The 10,076-nt window shown below is 35.6% G+C and overlaps 1 non-coding gene across 1 annotated transcript; it reads left to right on the forward strand.

The window, feature by feature from the left end:
• The first annotated feature begins 5,701 nt into the window (after window positions 1-5,701).
• Window positions 5,702-5,807, forward strand: LOC147488137 (small nucleolar RNA R71). The gene has a single exon (XR_015203376.1). It is a non-coding gene; the product is annotated as a small nucleolar RNA R71 (small nucleolar RNA).
• The last annotated feature ends 4,269 nt before the right edge of the window (window positions 5,808-10,076 follow it).

Consider the following 10,076-nt stretch of genomic DNA (forward strand, 5'->3'; position numbering starts at 1 on the left):
TAGGTTTTTTACTTGGTTATTCTTATTCATTTGCTACTGAGATGTATAGATAGTTGGGACATGAATGAGGAAACAATAGTTTTATTTCTTAGTCGTTGTAGTATAGATGAAGTTTGTGAGTACCTTCACTGGAAAACTCTCACGAGGCTATAACTCGTCCACTAGAGAATTCCTAGTAGTTTAAGGCATTGTTGTATATGGTCAATGCAATCGCACTCAGCGAAACGAGAGTAGTTAGAACTCCATTTTTGGTCACTTATTCTAATTTCTCATCTTTGCTTGAGGACAAGCAAAATGCTGTTTGGGGGTGGTTTGATAAGAGCCCAAAACTGTAGTTTTAACTCTCAGAATATCATCTATTAGACCAATTATGTGAGTAATAATTAAGAGTTAACACCGATTACGTGTTTTTATGCATTTCAGGTTTCAAAGTCCATTATGTGCAGAAATGTGCCACTTTAGCAAGATAAAGGAGCAAAGGTCGGTTACTAAGGAGTTCCGTGATTAAAGGCCAAGATTCAAGAAGACAAAGCCTTTCTACAGCCCGGTCAAAAGCTGAAAAGTCGACGCGGGCAGAAACAGCAGACAAGTCAGCAGAACTTCCGAAGGCCGTATCTTTGGACTCAGACCTTGGAATGGGTCCTACCTTATGTCAAAACGACCGGCTCGGAAAGAGCTTTCCAATGGTCTAAGCCTTGATCCAATTAGAGGAGCAAAATTGGACGAAAAGTCTGTTGAAGCCAACTACAGCTGAAGAGGCCTTTTTGGACTGAAAGAATTGGGTTTTGGGCCTGATTCTCTGGCCCAAAACATGGCTCCAAGCCCATGCACGATTTTTGGATCTGAAAGTATAAAAACCAAAGCTTAACTCTTTGTTAATGGTAGCTAGTTAGACCTAAAAAATATATATAATTCTAGATCTACTTTCAGTATAATTATTAAGTTTAAGTTCCAATTTCAATTCTTGTTTTAGATTAAGTCTTGAATCATTGTTCTTGATTGATTAGATAAATAAAATAGTTATTTCTATCAATTTCGATGTTTGTCATTTCAATTTATAGATCTAATTTTAATTCTTGTTGATTATCATTTCGTAGTTTAAGTAGATTGAAACATTGTTAGTTAAATTAGTTAAGTTAGAATTTTAATATGATGTGTAGTTATAATTCAATGGGAAATGATGAGTTGATGACTCAAGGCTAAAACCTCCATTAGAGGGGTTGATGAAGCCTTGATGAAAACTTAGTGGTATAGTGTAGAAGCATTGTAGAATCTATTCCACTCTAGAAGGTCGTGATTCGCCATGAGAATGGGTGGACGACCTCACATGCTAGTTAGTATTTGGTAGAAATGTCATGAACACTAGGGATTAGAACTCGAAATTCTTGCCGTGAGAACGTGAGAATCGAGATACAAGAATCTATGCTAGGTTACTAAGTTGGATTCGAGGTGGATTCAATTCTCCTCTAATCCTTTATCTAGATTCAAAAACAATCATATTTCCATAGCATTCGTAGTTTAAATTCAACATAATCAATTTCATATTGTATCGTAGTATAACATCCTTCGTAAAGCTCCCATTAGACTTAAGACCGATTAATTATAATAGAAAACATTCCATGCTAAAGAACTAGGAGTGGAACGAATTTGTCACTCCACTCTATTTCGATAGAATTGAGAGTAGAAACTTTGATAAATATAGACACATAAATAGTTTTAGTTTACTTACGTTTTGAGAGTTCATCGTTCATTTCGTAAGTAAACTATTCAATTTTATTGTTTTATCAGGTATCACATTCCCACCCCCTTAAGATCAAGCCGTCCTCAGCTCTGATACCATTTTGTAACGACCCGCCCCATCCTAACACATCGATATTATCCCCACTTAGCCACTGCGGACCTCCGACAGTGTGGGGTTTTCAGATTCTGGATAGTAGCTTCCCATGAGGTCACCCACCCTTAAGACTACTCCTACCCGAGCACGCTTAACTGTGGAGTTCTCACTAACCCCACAACCAAACGATCTGGAAAAGGCCTCGATGTTAGAATTTGGTGAATCAATTACTAATAGCCAGGATCTTTGGACAACTACTTAAGCAAAGTGGGATCACACAATGGCGCAACTGTCACCTATACTCGGGCTAGGCGCCTTTCAATCATACCCCCTCCTCGGACCTCGCCCATGGGTATCACAAATTTGGTATATGAGTAGAAGGTAATACAGATACATCATGCAAAAAATTTCCATTTTTCTTTTCTGCATGTTTTCAAAAATACAAAAATCCACAAATATTTTATAGTATAATAATTATCTCTAGTATAATAAACCATGTATTTCTCGTTCTATATCAAACAACCAATGCCCCAAACTTATTTGGGGGTAGCGTATTTTCATCATGAAAAATATAATATGTGTATTGCCGTATTTGCTCATGTTTCTATGGTAATATCTTTCCTTATCTCTTTATACTTTGAGGACAAATCATAGTTCTATTTGGGGGTAGTATAGTAACATTTTGCAAAAATTATGCATTTTCTATAGAGTAGATATAATAGTATATGTCTTCCTTTCTTAAAAAAAGTTCAAAAAAGTCCAAAATTATTTTTCTGTTTAGTATTAAAAAGTCTTGTTTCATTTTTCTATGAAGAATAAAAAGTTTAGAAGTCTCATTATAGCAATAGAGTAAGGATTTGTTCTTCGTATATAGACTAATATAGGTACAATAGTTTCTGCATCTTTTCATGAATGGCATGCATCAGCATTTGTTTGTATATAACAGTGTATTTCCGAAGCCAAGGTTAGAATAATTAAGTTCCATATCCTATGAGAATCTAGCCAAAAGCCTCATCTGAATGATTATTGAGTGATGACACAAAGGATGTCCAGATAGAAAAACCACACGTCCACTTGCTTGATTATCACGCCATATCCTAAGAGAGAATTTAGGTCCTTTTTGGATCGATATAGCCAAATAAACGTTAAAAACCCAAAAAGATAGTTTTCCTCTAGTTACTCCCCTTGAGCCTTCACCATTTTCTAAAAAAGTCTTTTTATTCTTCGCCAAAAATTCATAACCTGTTACAACACACAATAAAAAGCTTACCCAGCTGACGAGTTGAGAACTTGATGGATATCAAAAAAAGAGAAGAGAATACCTTGTACAAAAACAGATCAGTTAATTGCTTTGAAAAGAAAAGAAAAAAAATAGAAAAGAAAAGAAATGCCCATAAAAAACCAAAACTCTAAAAAATCAAAGGAGTCAAAAATCGAATCTCCCAAAACTTCAAAATCAAAAGGAGACGATATCAGAAACAAAAACAAAAACAAACAAAAGCAAAGTTAGAACTCCCAAAAAATTCAAAATCATATGGAGTCACAAAGCCAAAGGGCTAAATGTATCATAATTCGGAAGCAAAAGAACAAAATGAGGTTCTTCTCTAGTTACAAGTATCTTGAAGACCCAGTTTATCAACTTATCAGATTTTGTTTTTCCATTCCTTTTTCTTTCTAAACCATCACCCTAGCCCCATAACTCCTAATAAAAGACCTCTAGCTCAATTAGGAATAGGATGGTGTGTTAGTAAGTGGCAAACATAATCAATCGACCCCGGTTTCTTTGGACGTCATTTGAGTATGTGAGGAATATAAGTGTCTGCTACACTTGAGAGAACGAATCTTGAGTGAATCTATCAGAGAGTTGTGATTGCAACACACCCCTGTGAGAATGCACCTTAAGAACGCTCTCCAAAAGTCTCGGAAACGACTCTGCTTTTGCATTTCATTGCTCATGTTTTATGCATTTCTCTTTAGATGATTAAATTACTGTACATATGTTATTCTAAGTTCAAAGGAGCTTGTCATTATTCCCCGTTAATGAGATGTATGGACTTCTGAGAATAAATAAGGAAACAAGACCCTTTATACTAAATAGAATAAGTTTGTGAGTACCTTCACTGGAAAACTCTTACGAGGCTTAAAGCTTGTCCACTAGAGAATTCCTAGTAGTTTAAGGGCTTGTTGTATATGGTCAATACAATTTCACTCTACGAAATGAGATTAGTATAACTTATAATAAATCACTCAATCTTTTGTGATATTAGTTTTTTCTCTCATCCTTTCTTGAGGACAAGCAATATGCTATTTGGGATTGGTGATCAGCTCCCAAATGTGCATTTTATTACCCTTATATTACTGCATTATAGCCTTTCTTACGTTTAATAAAAAGACAACTTATAACTTTTATTACATTTTTCAGGTTACTGAGAAATTCAGACCACTTATCATAAAAGCTGCTTCTTAGCACCAAAAGGAGTCTTAATTATGCTTATTATGAAGATCATAAGATGCTATGAAAAAGTGTTGAAAAAGTCAAAGTCAAAGGTCAAAGCCTTCAACTTAGAAAACCAGAGATGGAGGTCCTTAGCACTAAATATGGCATTCTCCAAACCTATCTTGATCAAGAAGAAATCAAAACGCAAAAACATAAAGTAAATGGTGAGGTGTCTCAAATGTAATAGAGAAAGGCAAATCAGTTATTGGCATAAAGTAAGGGTATATAAACTAAAAGTTAGGAGGAGAGAATGCACCTAGACTTAATCTAATGTCATGTATGATTTATTTTTCTACTTTTTTTTTCATTTAAGTTATTTACTTTATTATTCTTCATTTCAATCCTGTTATTTTGCTTTGTTATTCAATCAATCAATCAATCTTCTTTTTATTATTCTTTGTTTCAATCTTCATTTCAAACCTTTCTTTCAATGTTTGTGTCATTTTAATCTTCAACAACTCAAGCTTTCAATGTTCTTCATAAACTAAGAACTAAACAAGTCCTAAACTAAGAGTCTACCTTCCTTTCTTCAACTCCCAACAATCAAACTCTAAACAATCTATGGTGAACCATATCAAAATCTTTGAGATACTCCAAACTAGTATACTTTAACTAACAAGTTCAAATATTGTTGCATGGATGCTAGGATTTGAGTTTGATGTTGCATGACAGATAGCATTATTTTGGTGGGCTTATCTGTTTGGACGCTAGTTGATGGTGTAACTGGAACTATGTCTCTTTGGATGTTGATAGGTGGGTTTTGGTAGTTCTTGTTAAAATGGGAATGAACCAATGCTCTGTTTTGATTGTTATAGGTACCTTGTCTTTGTCCTTGTCTGAATGTACTTGGTAGTTTGTTGAAACCTGAAGGTGGTTGGTTTTGTGGAATGTTAGTCCATGCGAAGTTTGGATATTGTCTCCATAATGCATTTGGTACATTGAAAGCACATACTTTTTCTAGCTGAAGTGATGATAGGTTTGTGATCAAGGGACAGGTGACATCTATATGATTTAAGCTTAGACAGAAATTGCATGGTGAGGTATTTATGTTCATGACAAGATGAGGGGTTTGGTCTTTTTGTTTGGTTGTGAGGGCATCTATATTTTTTATGAGGGCTTCGATTAAAGTTTTGATTTCTAGATCAGATTTCACCTCAAAAATACCGCTAGCTTTAGATGTACTGGGTTGGGCTGTTCTGAAATTGTTTATGTCTCCCCAATGGGTACTCTTTTCAACTTGGTTTTTAAGAAAGGTTAAGGCTTTGGTTGCACCTCTATCCAAAAAAGTATAGTTACTCATGATGTCAAGGGTTACTTTGTGTTCTTAGAGAAGGCCTTTGAAGAAACATTGGACAAGAGTAGATTTTTCTAGTTTATGGTGAGGACATGACTGGAGTAGGTCATAGAATCTATCCCATGCTTCGGAAAATGTCTCACTTGGACTCTGTCTGAATAATTGTATCTTACTTCTTATCTCTTCTGTTTTCTTCGGAAGTACTTCTTCATGAAGGAGAACATAACCCTTTCCAATGTATTGAAAGAATCGGGCTTCTGAGAGAGAAGCCAAGCATGACTCTTACCAGCTAGAGTGAAAGGAAACACTCGTAGCTTCACTTGATCATCGATGACGCTCGGATGGTGGAAAGTATTACATACTTCATGTATCTGGCTTAGATGTTCATACGGTAGCTCGTATTCAAACCCGTAAAAGATGGGTAGAAGATTGAACATGTTCGGTGGAATGCGAAAATCGCTCGTGAGTGGTGTGAGTCGTATACAAGATGGAGGCCCCTCTTGCAACAGTGTGTAGAACTTAGAGAAAGGCTCTTCAGCTTGTAGTACTTCATTGGCCATCTTAGTGGATGGAGGACTAGAAATAGGAGATTGTCTAGGACGACGTGCTCTCCTATGTGAGTAAGTTTTATTCTTGCTAATACTTGTAGTGCCTGAATGCAGTATCATGCACTTTTAGCAAGACAACAAAACTATCCTAACATGCACAAACGATGCAAGGTATGCTCAAGCAATCAAAATTCATTTTTGCAAGTATGGAGTTTTGAAAACTTTGCTTGGTCTATAATTTTATTATGCCCTGTTCAAGGGAACAATTGGGTGCGAGACTAAGATGACTCTACTACACGGCTCAGAAGAGTAGGCAGTCACTTCACCAAGTGGTGTGCTACCAAGAATCTCACTCACGATAAATCTGGGGAAGGGGAGTGAGGAAGGTAGTTGGTCCACCGATCCTGATAACCCGACACTCTAAATCCTCGTGGCTATATTTTTGTCCTTTTCTAGAGGAGCGTGACTACTTTGGTCTCTAGTTAGTTGATTTTAATTCATTTTATTGGTCTAGGGCTTCCAGAATCAAGCAATGTCTGATTTATCTACATTGGGGAATGACGTCCTAATGGTTGTTATGTGGCTCGGATTCAGCCTTATACGTGAATGTAAATTGAAGTACGAAAATTAAATTTCGAACAATCACGTAAGCATGTTTGAACACACAAGGTATCCTCTTACATGGGCTTCGAGGAGGTTTAGAATTTACCTCTCAAGCCATGCTTACACGCTGCTTGAGGAGAAGGCGACGTTGGTTGGCGCGTGATATAAGAATCAGGCCTAACTGTTTGAGCTTTTCCCTATTTTAAGTTACAAAAAAAGTCCACTTAAAAAACCCACAGTCTGAGTTTTTGATAATTAAACAACTTTGCCTTCAAGGGCCTAAAACATAAAAATAAACTAACATTAATACTAATCTAATAGATTAACTAGTTTAGATAGATTATCTAGATTAACTAGAGCTAAACTTAGTTAGAGTGTTGATTACCAAGTTGATTCAAAGTTTGCTAGCGATGATTCACGACTTGCCTTGCACACTTGAACTTCCTAAGATAATGAAAACTCTAATCTCTTGGTAAGTTTAGAACTTCAACCAAGTTTCAACTCATGCTCATCCACATAATTAATCAAAACTATGTTTTTTCTTTTCTTTTTTTTTTTTTTTTTTTTTTTTTTTTTTTTTTTTTTATCTCTATTTATTACAAACAAGTTCCACTAATTTATACTACTTTATTACAAAATCCAGGTTTCACAGTACAACCACACACAAAAAATAACTTAACTGTGAAAAAATCAGATAACACTGTGTGGAGGTGGACTTGCGGTCGCGCTCTGGCTAGGGGGCGGTCGCGCGGTGGATGTCTGCCAAGTCCGATTGTTTTTTAGCTGCAGTTTTAGCTCCTCTCCAGCATGTTGATCTCGAACCTGGATTTGCAAAAAAGTAAGTCAATAAAGAAAAACAATGAAATAAATCAACAAAAATTAGAAAAATAAGAAGTGAAAATGTGAGATTGATGCTTCCTTCCTTAGATGCTCAACCAAGCATTCTTGCTCCTTCAATCCATGATGGCGGCAAATAGGTCGGTTTGAGACCCATTCTTACTCAAACTGTGGGTTTTAGAAAGATCCATATTTTGTAACCAACATTTTGCCACATCACATCTTTATATTATGTCGGGTGGAAATTGCAAAAAAATGAAATTGAAAAAAAAAAAAAGACACATCAACACTTAACTGATAGATCCTAACTGATTCCTATTTTTGTTAAATTGATATTAGTACGTTGATACATTTGTTAAAAAAATTGTATGTTGATACAAATGTTAAGAGGACCTAAGTACATTGCATATTTCTGTAATTAAGCCTAAGAAACCACTATGAAGTTCATCCATACATACGGTGATATAGGTAAGCTTTCACATAGAATATAAGTATCCATTTCTATTTTATTTAGGTTGCTACTTGCATTGCTTGAATACCAAACGTCTAATAATATTTTCCAGATAAAGACTTTCGATATCTGGCGGCTAACAATGCATTTTAGTGCAAAACCTTCCTACAACAACATAGTTTCTCTGAGAAAACACATTTTTAAAAGTTAAATCAAATGCAATGATCCCAAAATCAGCTTAAGGGAGTTATGTGCTCTAAAGTGCTACACTTCAATGCATTTTTTTTTATTAAGTGGAAATTTTATTGATAACGAGTATTACAAATAATTAAGACAAGCGTGCAACAAGTTGCACCGCAAGTCCTTTTGTGTGTGTGTGTGTAATGTGTGTGCGCACTTCTTCATTCATATCAGAAACTCTTTTTGAGTTAGGCATATATAAGTCACCTTGTGAAAAATTATGAGGACCTTATGATTCTCAAATGATAAACCACCATTAAAAAGTGTGGGAGGCCAAGCTCAAAGGGCGCATTGTTTTCACCCAACCATGTAAACCATTGCCCACCATAAAGTGCAAATTTAATTGGTTATAAGAATAGTTATAGATCTAACCTCAAATTCAAATTGGCATCATTAGATACAATGTGAAGCATATCAAACTTGATATGTAGAATAAATACTTGGCCTTTTATCATATTGTTTTGAGCATGTGTTATCATCATTCCAACTACACACACTTTTTAGTGATATTGTTGTCAAAGGAAGCGTAATAGATGAAAGAAAATATTCAAGCAATAGCTACCACGAGAGACACTCTAAGTATCTATGGTGTTGTTGTGATATGATGTCGATCCACCAACCTAATATTCCATTCATTTACTAATTACATTATATTTGAATTGGGCAATCACCAATTTGTTCAAGATTCATTTATTATTTTCAGACTAAAGTAATCAGTTTCATATGAAAGGATGTTATGTATATTAAAGAGTGAGTATAGTATGAAAGCAAAAGAATCATAGACATCATGAAATAGTAGCTTACACCTATTTTCTTAAGAAGAGAACACATACCTGTTAAGAGCATGCAACTTAGAATTTCATAAATAGATCCCCCTCAAGCAAGTGTAGATACCTACAATAAAACTAAGTTATATTGACACGGAATGGTGTCTTTCTCCACCTTTTAGCTAACATGCCTAACGTTCTGCCTCACATTTCACATAATGTTCTATCTATAATTTAGCCAGTTCTTCATCAGTTTTCTTAGGTTTTTTATGAACCACATGGTCTCCCTCCTCCTCACTCTCATGACCATAAAATTCCATTGGTTTTAGGGAGCTCACCTATTATTGTTCATCCTTACCGATATCCCCATTTTCAAAAAGATGAAATTGAACGGCTTGTTCGGGAGATGTTGGATTCTAGAATAATTCGTCATAACGTTATTCCTTATTCTTCTCCAGTGTTAGTTGTGTGTGCATAAAACGGATGGTACTTGGCGCATGTGTATTAATTATGCTCATTAAATGCTCTCACCATCAAGGATAGCTATCCCATCCCTGTAATTGATGACTTATTGGATTAATTGCACGGCTCTGTTATTTAATTTTTACTAAGCTTGATCTTCGCTCTCGGTTTCATCAGATTCTCGTCCATGCTCCTGACATTCATAAGACTGCTTTTCGTACTCATGATGACGAACATTATGAATTTTTGGTCATGCCCTTTGGCCTTTCCAATGCTCCATCTACATTTCAAAGTCTAATGAATGAGATTTTACACCCATATTTGCGAATGTTTGTTCTTGTTTTCTTTGATTGGGTATTCCTTCAATTCGTTTGCAGCCATATGGCCAGTAGTCAATTAATCCGAAGGGCACCCATAAATTATCTCCTCATTTTTATGGGCCATTCCAGGTCCTTTCTCGACAGCCTATGACTTGGATTTGCCTAATGATAGTCTGTGTTCCACATTCTTGCATGAAACAAAAGCTTGGTGATCTCACAACTA

Source organism: Coptis chinensis, chromosome 7, assembly GCF_015680905.1.
Source record: "Coptis chinensis isolate HL-2020 chromosome 7, ASM1568090v1, whole genome shotgun sequence".
Taxonomy (NCBI): domain Eukaryota; kingdom Viridiplantae; phylum Streptophyta; class Magnoliopsida; order Ranunculales; family Ranunculaceae; genus Coptis; species Coptis chinensis.